This window comes from Cyanistes caeruleus, chromosome 8 (assembly GCF_971803275.1).
Source record: "Cyanistes caeruleus chromosome 8, bCyaCae1.hap1.1, whole genome shotgun sequence".
Classification (NCBI taxonomy): Eukaryota; Metazoa; Chordata; class Aves; order Passeriformes; family Paridae; genus Cyanistes; species Cyanistes caeruleus.
The window spans coordinates 8,377,088-8,395,246 of NC_141708.1; the positions used below are offsets into that span (position 1 = coordinate 8,377,088).

Consider the following 18,159-nt stretch of genomic DNA (forward strand, 5'->3'; position numbering starts at 1 on the left):
ATTCTGTGCTGGATCTACCTCTATGTGTCTGGTGTACATGTATTATCATGCTGTTAGACACACCAACTGCAGAACTAGTTATTAACACCAGAATAAACAAATCACCACAGCTGTGAGAGGAGAGAAAACTCCAAAGATAAAAGCAAGATGAAAACATCTACTTTGGGAATTTAACAAAAGCAGAAGTTCTAGAAACACTTACTGGCATCAGCCCACAGGAGCACAAGCCAGGCCCTTCAAGGGTAAGAACATCTCTCTTCAGAGTCAACAGCAATGCCATGGAATATGCATGGATGCTTTGACTTTGGTCTTTTACACTGCTACCATTTTGTGGTTTTCTTTAATTAACCTAATAGCTCAAAAGCTACATATGTTCATGCTTCCTATTTACTGTTCCCTCCATTTCCATTAAATACAAGCCCTTTTCAAACTGCAAATGAAAATGAGAAAGCAGAAGTCCTATTATTCCTCTTTTTACAGAAAGACTGGAATTGAGAGAGAGTATGGGTAATTGACTTTCATTATAAAATCTGGAGAGTGGAGGAGGGGTATTCTCTATGAGAAATTCAACTTGGTGCAGAAAGCCAGCATGAGGTCTAGACATCCCTTAAATCAACATTTAAAGTGTTGTGGTTGCTTCATAATTCTCTCTAGCAGCACATTCCCAGTGATGGTTTCAATTCTTGAGCTCAGATCAAAAGCACAGTTAAAAATTTCAAGACAATCAAACAAACAAAAATCAGAGTGAGTGCAGGCAGCAGAAAGTTCTGTTGGACATGCAAGAGGGCTCTTCCCTCATCCATCCTGCTGTAACCCAGAAGTAATTCATCAAAGGCTTTATGCTAGCTCAAAGCTGGTGCAAAAAGCTGAGCTGGTTGGAGAGAGAGACAATCCCACCCCAGGGATGCACACCAGGACCAGCTGCCTCTCTCTGACACTGGTTTGGTACCAAACTTTTCCTCTGAAGCTGCATAAACATCACCTTGAAGAACAACCTGCCACGGTGGAGCTTTGTCCACATGCTCAAAGATTGACAGACACCCGACTAAAAGATTTCCTATCCACTTCTGGCCTCTTGGGTGTTCTTTTAAATCCTTCTTAGAACAGCTCCAGATATTCTTGTTAGCTGTGCTGCTTTCTGAGCCCATTTCTGTGTCTTGGAGCTGCCTGCTAAAAGCATTAAAATTGTAAAGTGGTGGATGAAGGAAGACAGTTTTGCTTTCAAGCTGGAAAACATGCATCAAAGCCCCTGTAGTAAATTTACAGAGTATTAAAAACAAACAAAATCTGACCGTAGGGTAACATCATTTTAGAAAAGATGCGATGGCCTACCTCAAAGTCTGCATTTAATGTGCACAGCACTCACTTAACCTGCCTAGGCTATAAATCCCAAGGGCCAAATTCCGTCCAACCATCCTAAAAAAAAGAGATATTTTTAGACTGCAAAGGTAGAGCTAATATAGTCTCTCTGCTCCAGTTACCAAGCACCTCCTCCACAGGCCCCATTGGTCGTTCTCCGGGTGAAGTAGAGAGCAGGAATGTTAATCCAAAGGAACTTGTACAAGCAAAAAGCATAATAAAATAGGACCCCCATGCATGCTATTTTGCATGCATTTAGAGGCAATCACAAATTAAACCTGAGTTTTAAAAAAACCCAAGACATGCTTCCAATTTACATCATTAAATAATAATTACTGATTTTTTTTAATATTTTTTTTTCCATTTGCTGTAGCGTTGTTACTTTAAAGAGGAGTCACACATTTTTCATCCAGTCACCATTTGTTTTCAGGAAAGGAATCCAACAGGCAATCATACAGTAATACACATAATAAATATCTGTGAATTCTTTGGCAGAATAATTTAATATGCTGTTCAATGAATTGTCTGAATGACTGAAATAACAGAGACAAGTAACTTCAGGTGCAAAGATGCACAAGTGTTATGAGCACAGCTACGCAGTTCTGACAGAGCCAAAGAATTTTCCATAAGAACTGATATTTAATTCTCCTAAAATGTTTAGATTTCCTTGTGTGGCACACTAAATAAGTATATGAAGCAATTTTAAATTTTCATATATTGTTTAATGGTCATTAGTGCATATTCATGGATATAGTGCAGAATTATTCATCTGAGTGGCCAGCTGAAAAGTTGTGCCTGGTGGTAGACCCTGCCTTAGCTTCTTGTTCTCCTTGTGAGTAGCCTTCTGTCATGTTTATCTTGGTTTCGTGTTCAACTTGGCTGGCCTGCTGTGATAAGCAGGGCCAATTTGGTTGAGCTTGAAGATGATGATTAATTTCAAGCTCAGCTTCCCCAGGTTACAATTCCTCTTCTTGTTCCCTCATCTCAGATCTATACTTTGACCTGATTTTTTTTTTCTGAAAAGCTATTTTTTTTCTGTAGACACTAATCCAGTATTCAAGCTCATTTTTAACATAGTTGGAGTCAAACAAGTTATTTTTTTTTTAAATTTAAGATTCTGAATCTTGTAACAGAAAAACAGAAACAGCACAGCATTGTTTGCACTTTTCTCCAGGTAGCAGTGGCAACCACAAGTAAAACTGATCATGGCTTTTATCAGACTTTCTCAGATGAGTAAGTTGTCTCTTGAGCAGCAATGCTAAATATGAGCACCAGATCAATAACTGCAGGGGTAATAGTTTATAAATTAGTCACTGGAATTGTGAGCAGATCCTAAGGGATTTTGTGTCCCATTTCCACTTAATTCCTCCTTACCTTACTCTGAAAACTTCAACCACTGCTCTTCACCCTAGTTCACTGCATCCAGCACAGTTTGCCTGCTTCCCTCTGGTCCTCTTCAATCAGCCTTTTCTTGGCCAAGCAGCTACCAAATATCTTTTTTTTACCTTTTCCAATCTCCAATTTCTGCTCTCATTGCAATTAAACCTTGTGGGCTTTACAGATAAGCTGACGGATGGTACAAAGAACCAGACCCAGTGAAAGTGATGGAAGCAAGATATTTGCAGCCCAGTGGGTCTCTGTGCCCACACCACCAGCACAACCTTCAAAGGGCCAGACAGGGAATGGACAGACTCAGCACCATGAAAAATCAGTCTGGGGCTCATAGAAGGAAATGCAGACAGTGCCCAGTGAGGCTTCTCTTGGTGACAGCCAACAACTTTATCAGCTCACTGGAAAGTCGCCATGGTTTTCTCACTTCAGACTCTTAAACCAAAAGTTGAGCATTTTTAAGGTCAAGAAATTCTTATATGAGCCTACCATGACAATGTTTTATGATAGCAGCTGTCAATTTCCTCTTTTCCTAACCCCTGGTAATAACATGAATATTCTGGTTGACAATCTTCCTGTAATGCATCAGAGTCTTCCAGAAAGAGGAAAAGAGGCAAGAGTCACTACATTCTTAAGAAATGCTTCACAAGAAGGATATCAGTGAATTCTTTTGGCTGTTGTTAAAAAGACATTTTGAGAAAAAGTTGATATTTTGTGTGTATAGCAGCACTTTTCATACAGTAGGTTTAGACAGAACCCTGAGTTTTCACTGCAAATTTTGAATGTAGAGGTGCCAGTATGGGTGGCAGCACATATCAGTACTTACATTAAAAGAAATTATAGTGATGTTATAATAATTCCTAAACCAAGTGTTGAAAAACTGAATAATTTGTTGTTAAAACTAATGCAAATATGCTCCAAAGTGAAACAGATTCTTGAACAGCCTGATCTCAGCCCTTTAGTGACATGCTGAAGACAGCAAAGCAATAGGGTTACTTTATTTTAGTCTGTGGTCTGCTATAACAGTACATGATTTTTAAAAACTGTATTTATTTCTCCTTTCCCCTTTTCCATGGTGCCTCCCTAGCAGAAAGGTTTCTCCTCACTGACATCCTCACTTGTGTACCTGAGTGGGACCACAAAAACCAAAGCAAACAACTACCTTGAGGGAAGGGTCTTCACCACCATGTACAAGATGCTTTGGAAAAGAATGCTTCAGGAAGGAGAAGAAGCTGGAAAACCCATTTTCCCTGGCCACTGAAGCTGGTGTTTCACACTGAAACACTGAAAAGGTGTTTCCATGAGGGAGCTGCCCAGCTCCTGACATTGCATCAGCAAGGGAGTCTGACAGACAGACACTGCACATAAATCCCCTTTGCTCTGAACATTTTTGGATCCATCCTTCCAGAAACCTGCCCCATATACTGGGTGCTCAATAAAATTCCAGAGGAAGGAAAAAACATGTCTGAAGCTACCCTTTCCCCTTTCTTCTCTACCCTTCCCTTCCAAAGATGTGCCCCCTCCATGGCCCATATTTCCAAACTTTTTGATTCTTTGAGTGATTTTCATACCCTGAAACAGCATCATTGAATTTTGCTTAGTTAAGGCAAGACAGCTCATGTCAGAAAATGTTTGCTAGATTGGGTCTCATTTTGTAACATTTCCCCTCAAAGGATGATTCAATGATGCATCTTAGAATCAGATTCCAGAGAGGGAACTAAAAGAAACATCAATAAAAAAAAAGAAACTGTGAGGAAACTAAATATAGAACAGGCCAATATGAATTAAACAACATCCTAGAAATCTTCACACAATAATTGATTTGCTCATTTGTACTTCTTTCTATTCTTTAATCTTTCAGCAGGGCTTCAATCCTCCCCCCATTGCTTTTTTAATATTCTCTGTTCATCTGTTGTCTACAATATTGTTTCTGATCTCTCTCATCCCATCAATCATCTATAAAAAGAGACTAGTCCACACACTCTGGTCTCCAATCCTAATGACTGTAAAGAACTAATCACCTAAACTGAGTGATGTTCATTGTTGTAAGTGTCTCTTTGATTTATTAAACATCTCTGTATAAATTCCTGCATGTTTTGCAAGTTGTTTCCTAGAACCTGTATGAAGGCACTTTGAAATCCTAAAACTGTCTGATTATGGGGTTTCTGGTTCACCTAATAAATGGATTCCAGTCATGAAAAATGAGCTTTTACTTAACTGAAAGGACCACTCAATTCCAAATTCAGGTCAGAGCCTCAGTTTGAGCTTCCCCTGAATTTACAGCAAACTTACAAAGGCCGCTCATATACACTTTATATTAATTTGAAAATACTGTGTGCATTGCTTTGGGGTGTCTGCCTGCTGATGGAGAGCCATAGACGCTATGAAAATACTCCTAATGATGGCATTTTCCATAGCTGTCACTTTCACATGCTGCTGCAAGCTCTTCAGTTGAGCAAGTGGACTTCCAATCTGATTAATTAAAGCTTAAGAACTGAGTATGTTTGCGACCTGTCCTTGTCAAAGTGGTGTTCTCAGAATTGCACCATCAGTGTGCGGCCGTCCCGTGCAGTGACGGGGTGGGATTCCAGCTCTGAATCAGGGATTTTTCGACCCACACATGGATGGTGAGGCCACTCAATGCCCACCAAGGGATCTGGGTGTCCCCTAGGTTGGGGATTCTCAAAAGGGTGCAAGATCCATGTTTTGAGAACTGCCTCCCCATCTAACCTGGTCTCACTTGAAAGGAAAAGATTCACTAAGGACAGAGCAGAATTCAACACGAGCAAGGTGTGTCTGAAGATTGAGTGAGGCTTTTGAAAGAACTCAACATGAGGCTCTCATGAGCTAATTGCCAAAAATGGGAACTAGATAAAGCATTAAATGGGCACAGCTGTCGGTAGAACCACACTCAGCGGACAACACTCAAAACAGAGGACCAGTTCCACCAAAAAACCCTCTCTGTGCTTTTCATGCTTTTTCACCAGCACCTTAGGGTGCAGGACTAGAAAGAAAAGGTATAAAGTGTTTGAATGAGGCCATTCTGGAAAGGATTCTTTGCCAATGAGAAATCCACTCCCCTTTCTCATGCTGGATTTGCACAGAATATCGAGTCACTGCTAAAAATAAATGCAGACTCCTTAATGTTCACCCCAGTCTTTACAGCAGTCCCTGGCTAATGAACCAGCCACTGCTACAGGCACGTGAGTTTCATGCATTGATTGCCTTAGTGCCTCATACTAAGTAAAAAGGACGTTAATAATCTTATTATTACAGAAACATCATGGAAACTCATAAATATAGATTCAACAGTTAACATCACAAATCTCTGAAAACCCTTTTTTCAGCACAGTATGGGCAGAGTAATGCTGTCAGGAAGAAGAAGGGGGAAAAAGTATATATAAATTATTCTATAGATTTGCCCACTTTTTATGTTTACAAAATGGGCACTAATGCCTTGCAGATTTTGTGTTCTGTAACCACCAGCAAAACAGTCTCCTACAGCCTTCAGGTCAGGGTGCATTGAGCCAGGCTGGTAAATCTTGGTTTGGTATATATTCCTCATATGGTTTTCCTTTTCACTGTCAGGTTAGCAGATCCAGTGTTACTCTTAGAATGAGGTTTTGTTTCCTTACGTTCTGTTTAGCATGCCAAATTTATTTTCTGCCTGTATCTCAGGATCTCAAGTAAACATCAGTGTTTTGTGATTGCAGTTGTCACCTGGAGTGTCCACAGAAAGTGATTAACTTCCCCACAAGTGCCCAGGCTCAGAAAGGGCTGCAATATAAAAACACAGCAGAAGAGGGGTCTTTTCTCTCGATTTTTTTAAAAAGGAAATGTGAAAATTATATTTGGTGGAAAAAATTATTTTCTTTCCCCAAGTAACCAATAAACAATTATAGATAAAGGAGATTTAAATTTCTGTTCAAGCAAATATTCAAGGACCTGATTAGTGAAGTTTATAATGTTTATATGTATAGTTGCTGTAAAAAGATATTTCTATTAATATTAGTTGAGAGCACTCCCATTACCCTGTTACAAGAACATAAATAAATAATAGCCATCTGCAACACTGGTGTCAGCATCTTTATCACAGGTGCTGATTTGGGCTAGATGATTTCCAAACTCTCAGGAAGGAGAGATTAATTTCTATTCTGAGAAGCTCCCATGCAGGGGACCGTCACACAAATGGACAGAGATTAGGGACAACCGAAAATTTCCACCTGTGTGAACTCCCTGCACCACAGAAAAGCTTGCAGGGAGAAATGTTTTCAAAGAGCTTCAAAAGTAAAGCACAGGCAGGGAAGGGGCTTTGGATTGTGAGGAAAAGATCAGCAACAGGAGAGCTGAAAGCTCACAAAGAATTTAGCCCCCAAGCAAGTTTAACCAAAATGTTTGCTTAGAGTCATATCCGACCATTCTGCAGTTGAATCACCTAAACTAACATCATATCCTTAAAATATTTACTGATGATGGACTCTGTCTACAAATTTAGTAGCAATACTTTCACTGAGAAATGATCTGTGATTTTTCTCTGTACAACAATACTGGCAGTTTCAAATCTATTATCTCAAAACCTACCTCAATCGTAAATGATTTCTTTTTCTCTAGTGTCAAACAAATGCTTTCCAAATCTCTGCAGGATAAAAACAGTGATGATTTAATGTGTTTTACAATCCACTGAGATTTCAATATGTCAGCTCACCTAGGAATGGATATTATATATTATATATATATATATATATATATATATATATATATATATATATATATACAACAGTGGTTTGGGAGAAAATCCTACATCTTGAGGAAAAGAAACAAAGACCTTCTTTTTCTGATTTGTGTGTGTTGTTCTGGTTTTATTCTCTTTTCTTTTGTTTTTCCCAGAAAGATGGTTGCTGCTTGTGAGGCACCAAGCAGTAAAGAAGACTGAAAGCAGTTAGTCTTGGTGGAGGTGAACTGTACGGTTAGAGGGCAGAAAAGGAGGTCAGAGGTATATATGATCAATACAATATTGCACAGGAATTGCCACAGCGGACACCTCATGCCTACTTTGTGTGAGCACTTATAAATACCTGTCTGTATCACCAATCCCTGGCTCAGCTGAAAAAGGTTCTGTATCTTTGACGTGAGGCAAGAAGATCTCCATCCCCGCAGTTCTACTGAGATTACTCAGCTGTGAACAGATAACTCGATACAAAGAAGAGGAAGAAAAAGCAAGGAAAAAAGTAGAAGCAGACAATTTCATAGAGCCCAAACCAGACAAGACTCTCTCTGATGACCAAGGGAAAAGCTTTGATAAACGGTAGGGCAGCTCCTCAAATCCAGGTCTCTGAAAGTGGGGGTGGAACACTGCAGGAAATAATATGAGAGTCCCTGCTGTGGGAGTCAAGGGAGACAGGGAAAATAGTTCAGGTAATAAAAAAAATGTTAATATTACAAGAGTGGAATGCATCTGAGTATAATTCCAGACTTTTAAGTTCGGTTTTCAAATCTTGGGGAAAGAAAGAGGCAGCCTGCTGCTGTCTCACTAGTTTGTCACATTGGGTTTAAGGTGTGGAATAAATCAAAACTTTTTTTCTTTTTTTTGGAATGTGGTACAGAGAAATGCATTAATAATACATGAAAAAATGTTCATCACGTTGGTGTGCATCAGTGGAAACACTATTTTAAAGAAACTATGAGCAACACATAAAAAGATTTGACCTAGGTTTCACTTCTGATGTGCCAGGGTGGGGGCAAGGTGAGCATTTCTCTTACCTACTGATGTGTTACATCTGTGACTTCCTACTTGGGTAGAGAAGTTGGGTTCCCAAAGCAGGGATGATTTTTTTTTTCCCTACAAGCAAGCAAGGAAGTTTAAATCCTCTGAGCCATCCCCTCTAAGTGCGTTCAAGAGGAACAGAGAGAGAAATAAAACAAAACCTCCCAGTTAGCTGGTAGCTGCCATGCCTTTTCTTCCTCTGCATGCTGAATGTTTGAATGTCTAAAGACTCTGATGTTTGCTGAGAACAGCAGTGGTATTTGTGCTCAGCTCGGCACTAGTGCAGACATGGGACACGTGCACATGCCTGTATCCTGTGCCTTTCTAAATGCTTGTGATTTCCTTCCCTTTAGCTTCCAGATACACACTTAAAAAAAAAAAAAAAATTAAAAGTATACAATTTCTATTTTTGGAAGAGCACAGCTGCGATAAATATTTGTTTCTAAGATAGCTGAATCTATCAGCAATCACAGTATGGTAAAGATCAAAAGGAAGACAAGATAAACACAAAAATGTTATTTGTGATTTGGATTGTGGTAGTGCCCAAATGCTCCACACAAAAATGGGGCTTCCTGCAGTCAATGCTGTTCAGGCAAAAATTAGAATTTTCTTGTCCTCTGAATCACCAGCAGTCTCAATAAGCAAATTTAACCCAAGGGGGATGAAAATGGATTTTTTCTGTTGGTGATCTCAGAGTGAGGAAATGCTCATTTTTCCAAGGCATCTCTGGTAAACTTGGTTTGCAAGAGCTGTGAGCATCCTCTCCTCATCTGGAGATGTGCTGATGAGAGACACCTGGGTTCCACCACCCCTATGGGGCTCTCTGTCCAAGAGGAAACCCTCTGGAGCCCTTGTGCTTCAGGAGTGCAAGAACTTTAGTTCCACCAGCTCTTCCATGAGCTCCCTATCCTCTCAGGGCTGGTCAAACATTGTCAGACCAGACAGTTTCCTGCACTTAGTGGCCACTTGGTGGACAGAGAGAGTGAACAATGGATGCGACTGTGTCCCACGGACATTCTTGTCCCACTCTCCAACACTTGCTGGAGGACACCTCAGCTGTGCCTGGACAAAAAGAGAGGGCAGGTGAGTGCTCTGCATCCTGCTCTGCATGCCCTGCCAGGAGATCCATCTGACAGCCATCACAGGGCTCTCTGTATGCATTTCATTCCTCTCTCCCAACTCCTCAATTCAGATGTTCAGGTGAAGACTATGAGAAAGGGGGAATTCACTGCTCCAGCAGACAGTCTTTGCTCTCCCTATATATGCCTTCAGCCTGTTGTCACCATCTTCATTTGTAGTTTTGTGAACTACTTTTAACTTATTTAATAGACTCCCACAATAGGAAAAGAGGCCCTAAGGAAAGAGAATAAAAGTTGTTACTTTGTTAAGACCTTGCCTGGCAAATTTCAACTCAAAAACCCCAGAGAATGCAGAAGAGATTAATGAAAATGCTGAGAGTCACCATAATAATTCCAACTACCAGCACCAGTGTCAGCAGGCTCAGCAGGGCCTGTCATTAGAAAGCCCCCTTTTAAATGGGTGTCCCTCCTATTAGTTAAATTATCTACACTGTGGCGAAGAATATTCCAAGGTGACAGAAATCGGAACAGTACAGGCTGCTAAAAATGAAAATCAGATAATTGCTCATAAATTACTTCTGGGGTCTTTCAAGATCTTTCGGTCTTGCTGACTGAAAGGCAAGTCATTTGGAATGCAATAATTAAAATAAAAGCTGCAACATACAGAAAATGTGGTTGGGAGATATTAAGAAATGTATTGTACCTGCATAAATTATCATCTGGTTTTTGATAGCATCCTGAGTTCACTCTTATTCTCCTTAAAAAGCAAGTAGAGATGAGAAGCTTGACATGGAGAGCACCTCTGGCTCTGGTCCCGTCTCTTCCCTGGATCTTCACACGTATTCCAGCCAGGGGTAAAAAGGGTCTGGATATTATTGTCTTTTCTCACACTTTCTCCCCAATGCTGTCTCAGTGTACTGCTCGGTGACACCCATCCCGACACCAGGGACCATCAAACCTGCAAGGGCAGCCCAGCAGTCCTCAGATCCCCTCGTGGCTCCAGCCCCTTCAGAGAATGGGCTGCTCACAGGGATTGAAGGAAAAACCCCAAATTTCCTCCCTTGGGATGGGACCTCAAGACTTAACCAGAAAATATTTTAAACAGGCGGCCTTTTCTCCTAATTTGCCACATCTGAGGGTAAAATTAATGTCACTTGGTGTTCAGCAGAGCCATCTCTGTGTTAGTTTTTTTCAGTAGATTTAGATGAAAGCTGCTGAGAGACGGAAGGGGTGCTCTGATGAGCTGAAGGTCAAGACATTGTCACCTCTTCAGCTGTATTCTCTCTTCTTTTTCTGATCATCCCACACAGCTACCAACTGTTTGGAAGAGGATATCCAAGCCACTCCAGAAAATGTCTGTTAAAAATCCATTTGACACTCATTTACTGCTGACCATGTTTGGTCTAAAAACATTAAGAAACTATTTCACCCCTCTTGGCATTTATTGGACTACATGGAGATATTTTTTCAGACTTTACTTGTTGTTTTTTTTTAAAGCCAGACTGTATTTTGTTAGTTGCCCAGAGGATTTCATGCATGGGCTACTCTATAAATAAGACTTATTATTCCCCAGTGACAAATGCAATTTCTTTCTCAGAAGTTCCATAATAGCTCATGTGGGATAAACAGGGGTTTTCTGATAGAGTTAAATTTCACAATTAAACTGGAGACACTTCTTGCTATAAGAGGGATAGATAACCAGTTTTTAAACCACCTTTTAATTGCTGAGGACAACAAATCTTCTACCCATGGGTTGCAGCTGGGTAGTGAGAATGGGATGACATCAGTCACCAACTGTGACGCTCTGTGGTTCCCCAGAGAACAAAATTTGGTTCCCCTAATCCAATTTATAGCTTGGAGGAGGTAGGGTAAGCCGTAAAATCTACCAGGCTAGCATAACAGGCTGGCACTGTTATCCTGATCTCAGTAAGGCCTAGGACTGTACAAGCAGCTGAAATTCCCTGTGGTGTTCAGGAAGAGGCAGGACAAATTCTGCAGGACAACCGCTGCAGCATGGACAACACAGTCTGTTTCCAGCAAGGAAAATACAGGAATTTTATCTTCAGGGCTCTTTGTCTGCACTTTTTGCCAAAAATAAATTAACCCCATGTACATAGAACAAATGTACATATATTACAGGTATCCTTTCATGAATAAAGGATGCCAGGTCACCTAGCCTCCATCCAAATGAGTGGTGCAGGAAGGGAGAGAGGAGAAGTGAAGGTAATTTGACATTACAGCAGGGAGAAGAGAGAGGCTTACGCATAACTGAATCATCCAACAACCCAGTCTGGCAGCCAATAGCAAATATCACACAAATTCATGTGATTTTCAACAATCTGTCCTCTGCTAGAGCCCTAGCACTGCTGGAATGTTCTCTAGCTGGATCTCAGAGACATTTCACAGTGGAGCTGTCACAGTCTCCTGCATTCCAGCATTGATCTCACTGCAAGGCTGGACCTCAGCACAAAGGAAAGGAAAGGGATGATTTTTCCAGTCACGACATCACTTCCCCACAAAAAATGCTTTGCCCCAGTCCCATCACCTAAACCTCCCTTAATGCCTGGTGGTTTAATACATGTTCAGAATTTCCATTACAGTGAGTTTTTACCATTCTTCCTGCTTTTTAGTCTCAGGAAATACTTTGCATAGGATTCAGGGCACGCAGGTGGGAGTGTTCCTGCAGCCTGACCTTTCTATAATCTGTAATTCTCAGTGGCCATGGTTTCACCTTTATCTGGAAACTTATAGGAAAAAATCTCTTTTGGAACAATGAGAAAAAGGCTGATTAAATAACTTCCTATCGTCTTTTGGGATGGTTATCCCTCAGTGAATGCTTCAAATCAGCAGTTAAGAACAAATACAGAGCTCACACTCCCATTTTCAGACTAGATCTCAGTGTTACACTGAAATGAAGCCAGTTATCCTGAGTGGCACCTGGGCCCTTTGGAGCTGGGCACAAAAGGCACCGTGGGTCAGGTGCTCAGAGGCACCACTGAGGTGTGTGTCTGCAGCACACCTCTCAGTCTTGTCTAGGGGTCAGAGTTCCGGTGCTGAGGGGCCAGGGCTCCCTGCTGAATGCCCTGGGATGGGCTGTGTGTTGGCAGTGTGTAACATGTATGTATGTGCAGCCCACAGGAGATCAGATAGATTTGTAGGCAGAGGAACTCTGAAGTTTCCCTGTGTGGGCATCTCCTAGAGAGCAGATGGAGATCTGGCTGCAGAGCTGGTGTTTCATGAGTCTCCGTTCCTGCATTGCCAGTTTCATGTGCTCCTCTTACATTTCCCTGCTCCTTCACCACTCTGCTTCTATATACTTACTGTTGAAAAATATTTATATGAGAAATGTTCTAAAGGGAGAGAGGTTAGCAAATCTGTCAACTGGGCTAAAAATATTAAGCAAACCTTTTCCAGCTTCCATGAAGAAATAGATTTCTAATGCTGCTTACTCAGGACTACTAGCAGGCTGCTGTACTCACAGGAGGGTGTTTTCTTTGCTTATTTTATGCATCAGTTTCATGACAATATTTGTTTGCTTCTGTGGGTGAAAAACATATATTTTCTGATGGAGATTACTTACCTCAAGGAAAAAAAATAAATGTAAATCTTCAGTCTTGAGAACATTAGCTTTTTGTGCCATTTAGCTAGCAGATCACAAAGTCATAGAATCATAAATACCATTATGGAAGGGGACATTAAGGACCTGGTTCAACCTTGCATGGCAAAAGCACAGTCTAGACAACATGCCCCCAGCATCTTTCCAACTGAATCTTAAAGTGCCCCAACAAATGGGGAATCCAAATGTAAAACCATACCTACTCTTGAGGAATTTCTTCAAGCTGGAGCAGATACATGCTCCAAAAAGACTGTGAAAATGTGTTGACATTGATTGTAAACTCAAATCTTGATACCTGAACATGTATTAAACCAGGTCTGAGTGCTCCATTCAAGTGTCTTTTTTTGGTGGTAGACCTTGTTCTCTTTCCTCTTGGCCATAACTTTTTTCCTCCAGCAAGAGCAGGATCTCTGCCTTTCCAGGTAAGCATCCAGCCACCTAAACCTGTCTGTCCCAGTAAAACTGGGACTGTTTGACAGCTCTCCTACAAGGTGTTCCTATGCTTTTTGATCTATACTGCCTCTGCCCAGCTGATCAGGGCTCACCCCTGAATGAACTGGACCATATTTTTGATGAGGAAACACGGAAGATAGAGGAATGGGTACACTGCTGTGCTGGCTGACAGAGGACAGAAGGAATAGAGGGAAGAGGGAGGGAGTCAAGCTGCCAAATGCAGCTGCAGCGTGTGACATTGGGACAGACAGCATAGAGGGGACAAGTACACATGGATGGAGCAAATTATGCAGTTTGTTTACTCTGCAGTGATGAAAGAGAAAGGTCAGTTTCTACACACCCTGGCTCATAGGCTGGCATATATGATTCATATATATGTATTTAAAGTCTTCTATATCTCCCTGGCTCAGGCTGCCACTCATTTCTAGGCTTCTAACAAGCAGGCTTTTGAACAGCATTCACGCTCACTTTTTAAGTTTCGAAAGAAGCATCTCTGGCTGTAGAGGCTGCTGCTAATGAGAGATGAGGCAGAGTGAGGAGACAGCACTACTCCAGGTCGTCTCTGTGTTGTGCCATCCTGTGCTGTGTGAGCAGATGATAGCAATGCTATCATTGCTATCGTTGCTCTGGCTGCACCATATGGGTCAGAGTCTGTGTTAGCACACAAGTAACCATTAACCTGGCCTTTGCAACCGGCTTCCAAAAACATCTCTGAGCATTCACCTTTTGTTCTGACTATAACAGTTGCATTCAAGAAAATGTCAGTGAGCAACAAGATAGGGTTCACTAGGACAGGAGACACAGAAAAGCAAAATCATGGCAACACAGAACTCACCCCAGTCTGGGCAAATAAAGAAACTCCCTCTCACTGCTTTGTCTGTGCAAAGGGAGCTGCCTTCCAACTCAGTCACAGCAAGGGGCTGCAGCCACAAAGTCCCTCAGCTCTTCCCACCACTGGGCACACACCTGGCATCTGTGTGGCAGGAACTGCAGGTTTTTCTGCTCTGCAGTGGGAACACCTACTGAAATGGGTGCTCAGCATCTCTTGGTCCTTCGGGATTTTAGTCACAAAGCAGACGAGTAGCTCGTCTCTCCACATCTTTAGACTCAATGCTAGAGGTACTTGAAATACTGAAGACTGAAAAGGTTTGTACTGAATGGTACCATTTAATGATTCACAAAATACAAGATTGAGAACAGTGTGTGCACACTTTTATATTAGTAACATAGCAGAGCTGCTTGTCCAGATGTCCCAGTAGAAGTTTTGCCTGCTCCTGTGATCCCATCTGTCCTTTTCAAAGACCAGACACATTTCTTTTTAACTTGGCTGGAAAAATCTGGAAAGTAGGCAGAAGTAGCAGCTACCTCCCTGAGCTACCTCAGTTCCACTGATACATCCCACAGAAACATAGAGTCACAGTCCCTCTTCTCCTCCTTTTTTTTCCAAAACATCTTTATAAGAAACTTCCCCACACTTGGAACATCAGTTTGGTATCAGCAGAAGATAAAAACAGTGATTCAACAACATCTTAGTGGGAGACTCCCACATCTTTGGAGAGCACCAGAGGAATATCCCTACCCAGACCTGGTATGGCTTTGATTTGCTGTGTCCCTGAAAATAAAAAGTCATGTCCTCATAGTCTCACAGAGACACAAAAAATAGAAGAAGGAAATATGACTCTTGCTCAGTTAAATTGTTTTTAAAACCTACAAGTGCTTTCCACCAGCTGTTTCTTTCTCAGCAAGAGGCTTCAGGGGCTAGGCAGAGCACTGCTTGGTGAAATGGATACACTAAACATTGAGCAAAACCCCTTCTCATTTACAGCTCTCCTACCTTCAGCAGAATTACATCAGGGATCTGTTCCATCTGTGGTACAGAGCTGTGCAATTCATACACCCTCCTCTGCCTTAGAATTCCCAAGCTGCACTGTACGAGCAAGGAAGCAATAAAAGACATGGTGCACAGACAAGGCTTACAGTCTGCACTCAAGCTCAGAAGCTGTAAAAAATGCCTAGCTGAAACAAAGATCTAAGTTCCACATCATTTATTTAACTTTCAAACATCATATCCTAGGTTTTACAGTGATGGGCACTACAGAAAACACAATGAGAAATAGATGGGTAATTATGGTGGGGGTTTTGACTTTTACCATCATCTAAAACTGTAGTAAATTCAGAAGACACAGGTTTATGCTTCTTGAGATACATACGTGTTTAAATCCAGTTTGTGTCATGAGTGATCTGAATGTAATGGTCACAGCTTGACTCCTAAGCAGTCTTAGATAAGTGACTGAGATTCAGAATTAGGCACAATTTTCTGTATCAGAGCACGTGTACTGCACAGTTTGGTACAAATCAGTGTGACTGGCAGCACACTCGGGACTGGGAGAGAACAAGAAACTTCATTTCTGAGAGAAAAGTTGTGATGTGTGCGGGATGCTCCCTGGGCAGCTGCCCACAGCCCGGCTGCTCCCGAGCCTGCAGCCGAGCGCTGAGGTTTGACAGAGGCGCTGCTCCGTTTGGGAGGAAAGGAAGGGGCAGAAAGAAGCAGCTGGTGGGGGGGGAAAAAAAATGTTATGAGAACAAAACAGACATGAAAGGTGTTTTAAATGGCACGTATGTACAGATCACAGGGGAACTTTGAAATGCTCGATGGAGTATTGAAGTAGCCATCACACAGTCCATAACCCCTGCCTGTTAGAGGAGCCCCACGCAGGCAGGTACGGCTCGGGCTGCAGCATCCTTTGATGTCCAGATGGGCGGCAGGAGCGTGAGTGACCGCGGGGCGAGGGACCGGACCGAGGGACCGGACAGAGGGACCGGACCGAGGGACCGGACCGAGGGAGCCGGGCCCGGAGCGGGTTCAGCTCCGAGCAATGCCGCCGGCTGCCTTTGGGCTGCCCTTGCTCCCGGGGAGGCCGTGCCCGGGTGGCCCTGGCCCCGCAGGGTGGCCCTGGCCCCTCAGGGTGGCCCTGGCCCCGCAGGGGTGGCCCTGGCCCCGCAGGGTGGCCCTGGACCCTCAGGGTGGCCCTGGCCCCTCAGGGGTGGCCGGGGCACACGGACCGGCTCCCGGCCCAAGGGCCGCCCCAAGGCCGCGATGTCCCCGGGCCTGGCGGGGGCTGCGGGCGCAGGGGGTGCCGGAGGTTCGGGGGAGCCGCCTGGGACATGCCGGGGTGGCGGTGTCCCCGGCTGTCCCCGGCTGTCCCCGTGTCCCCGAGAGAGGGCCACGAGAGGGCACTGAAACACAAGCGGAGCGGCCGAGCGCGCTCGGCTCCTGCGCCGGGCGGGGGCTCCGGCGGCGCCGCCGCCTTCCCTCTCCTCACGGCTTTCCACAAAATTCCAGAACAAAGGATCAACACCAGGATACCTCATTGCGGCGCGTTCCAAGTGCCCCTCACCGGCTCTGAAACACAGCCGGGGTGGGTAAATACCCGACCATGGAACGCTTCGTGCTCCGGGAGCTCGTAAGATGAAATGAGACTTTCTGTTGCGGTTGTTTGTCAGGCTAAAATAATAATTGTATCGAAATTCATTTTTAATTAAACTGTTTGGTGCGCTCGGGGAATCTACACTGGCGTGTATGGAGTGCCCATCATTGCTGTATCGATGGGCTTCATCTGCACAATCAGTTAAGCTTAGTATATTTTAATTGAAATTATTTCAGTCTTTCAGCTGTTACTTCCCCCTTCAGATTATCATTCATATTATAGCTGCATTTCATTCTTATCCTATCCTGGGTGATTAAAGGATTGTTCTGCCATTATATTTAATGTTTCCCTCACTTCCACAATCGCTTTTTATTATAAACTCTTGCTGTTATGAGGGAATTCGGTGCAAATCAGTTCACACCTTTTTGTTAGCTAAAAACCAGATGTAAGAAACCCCAGCATTAAAAATATGCAGAAGCAAATGACTGTCATTTTTGATTACTGAAAATATGCCACTAAGATAATATAAAATATTTTAAAATGTAGCTGGAATACGCGAGATGTAAGTACTGAAATAATTTTAGCAAAAAATACCCCTAACATTTCCAGGAGACAACCAAAAATCAAAAAGGGAGTGAAAAGAGAGTCTGTTACTGTCCTGTTTTTTACACAACACATTTCATTTTACTTCATGCAAATTAAGTTTCTTTTTAATTTTTGTTGAGCGTTCTTACCTCATCTTACTGTGAGGAAAAAAAAGGAAAAAGAAAACTAGGAGATTTACAGGTTTCTTGTATGAAAGTGAAAGGTTAAAATTGAAATTATTTAAGGAAGAGAGATCTTGATTTACCTTTCTCCAATAAACCAAAATATTAACTTAGTTAAAAATAATTTCTGCAGAGAGTTGTTCCAATTAATACTCTCTTAGGATTGCATTTTTTACTGAAACTCCTGAAAATGTGTTTTTTAGTCTCTATTTGATTTTTTTTTTCTCTCACCTCACCAGTAAGGCAGTATTTTCAGTTTAAGTCTTGGTGCTGAAAGCTGCGATCCTGAACAGCCTGAATTCCC

General features: G+C 42.4%; 1 protein-coding gene across 1 annotated transcript in view; it reads right to left on the reverse strand.

The window, feature by feature from the left end:
* HABP2 (hyaluronan binding protein 2) overlaps positions 1 to 17,178 on the reverse strand; it is a 52,936-nt gene extending 35,758 nt beyond the window's left edge. Inside the window, exon 1 of the mRNA XM_086899173.1 lies at positions 17,028 to 17,178. The gene's annotated coding sequence lies outside the window, so the exon portion shown is untranslated. The remainder of the gene's footprint in view (positions 1 to 17,027) is intronic.
* Between the last annotated feature and the right edge of the window lie 981 nt (positions 17,179 to 18,159).